Below are 2,016 nucleotides of genomic sequence, written 5' to 3'. Positions count from 1 at the left end.
GTCCTCCCAGCTGCCTACCTCTCTAAGGATTAGAGTCTCCTGTGTCAGACAGTCATTGCTTGGCTATTGTCTTATCTTATCTATCAGGCTTACCGCCACTAAGTTAGTCGGTTGATATCTCTAGTAAAGTTTGTCATTCGATTCTTCGATACTCTTTACTATAGTGCTTCCCTGAGGAAAATGACGATACCCTGCAATACTCCAAGGTGAAGTGCTACAGCGGTGATTCTGTGCGCTTGCGGAATCTATATTCTATTGAGCATAAGAAACACCAACAAGCATTTCTGGTGCCGTTGCCGGGGAAGAAATTGACTAAAGATATCATTGAAAAGTTTGATAAAATTTACTAATTTATCACCACTAATTTTAGCGGGATTACCATTGCTCTCGGTATCTTTGTGATTTCTGCAGAGCAGTGCAGGACCAGTTTTGATCTACCATGTCACTTCAACTCAGATCTAGAAGAATTGGGTGAATTGTTTGACGCATAGTCTTACCAGAAGGAATTTTCTTAGGATCAAGGTTTGAAAATGCCAGTTTCAATACCCATGGCTCAGATGACACTCTGTCAATTCTCAGCCCCGTCCAATAGCCATATCCCTACTGGACTGGTCAATGACCAAGGCACTGATGGCTTTGAGATACAGACTGGTCTTGTCAACATGGTCCAAGCAAGTCCCTTCTGCTGAAAGGCATCAGAGGATGCCAACACTCATATCCAGAATTTTCTGGAAGTGAGTAGCATAATCAACCCAAAAGGCACTACGATAGATAATATTCGTCTTCGACTGTTCCCATTCTCTTTGCTTGGGAAGGCAAAGACATGGTTCTACACCTACAAGAAAGAATTCGACTCTTGGGATACGTGCGCCGATGCTTTTCTGGTCAAGTACTTTTCGATGGGCAAAACCAACGCCCTTCAGAACAGGATTTCCAGTTTTCAACAACTCCAGGACGAAACAGTCCTGGAAGCCTGGGAACGTCTTTAGTAATACATTGCAGCATGCCCACACCACGGCATGGAAGAACGGCTTATCATTTAGAACTTATTCCATGATCTGAACCAGTGATCGCAAGATCACATGGATGCAGCAGCGGGAGGAGCATTCCTCTCTCTCGATGTTGCAAGAGCTAGAGTGCTCATCGACAAGGTTGCTTTCAACCAGAGTTGGAAGGCAGATAGGCAGCCGGCCCATGCAAAAGGAATACATGAAATCGACAGTGTCAATAGGCTGGTAGCCAAGATTGATCTTCTCATGAAAAAGTTGGAATATCCACACTAGGAGGTTAACCAGACTGAGTCTCGGATGACATGTGAGAAATGTGGCAATATTGGACACTCGGGTAAATCCTGCCCGTTCACTCAAGAGGACGAGAACTCCATTGGGAATGACACTCCCAATGACTCAGACTGCCGTCCTCAATAAGGTTGGAATTCTAAGCTCGACCTCCCCTTCGGCCAATAGCAAGGTAATAATTTTAATAATAGTTTTCTGCACTCGCTTAAAGACTTCATGTACAGCCAAAAGCAAATTAATGACAACATTAGTGAGAAGTTTCTTGCTAATGATAAAATTCTTGAGTCTTTGGCTGTGCAACTAGATGGGTTTAACTCTATTATTATAAATCAGTTGAGTTTCAATGAATTAATAGTATCTAAAGTAACTCAACTGGCCTCATCATGTTATAACCATAACATGGGAGAGCTACCCAAGCAATCGGAAGTGAACCCGAAAGAAAGCGTGAATGCGGTAGCTGTGCGGGCAAGAAAATCCGCACAGAGACCACATTTTCTACAGGATGTAGGTACACGGTGGGAGACCGTAACCCCCAGGAATACCGATGCTAAAGACGGGGTGCTGGAGGAGGCCAAAGAATCCAACACCATTGCTACCCAGGAAGACCCTGTGGAACCCCCTAGAACTTCACGGGACTGTCACGATACAGCCGCCTTACCGTTTCTAGAGCGGAAAAGGAGGCCGGTGGCCGACGAGCAATTCAGCAAGTTCATCGAGG

General features: G+C 44.7%; 1 non-coding gene across 1 annotated transcript; it reads right to left on the bottom strand.

The window, feature by feature from the left end:
- Nucleotides 1–914: 914 nt before the first annotated feature.
- Nucleotides 915–1,021, bottom strand: LOC120639356. Its single transcript, XR_005661361.1, has one exon. It is a non-coding gene; the product is annotated as a small nucleolar RNA R71 (small nucleolar RNA).
- Between the last annotated feature and the right edge of the window lie 995 nt (nt 1,022–2,016).

Source organism: Panicum virgatum, chromosome 6K (genome assembly GCF_016808335.1).
Source record: "Panicum virgatum strain AP13 chromosome 6K, P.virgatum_v5, whole genome shotgun sequence".
Lineage (NCBI taxonomy): Eukaryota > Viridiplantae > Streptophyta > Magnoliopsida > Poales > Poaceae > Panicum > Panicum virgatum.
Note: the sequence above shows the minus strand (reverse complement) of the source record. Positions and strands in the feature narration are given on the sequence as shown.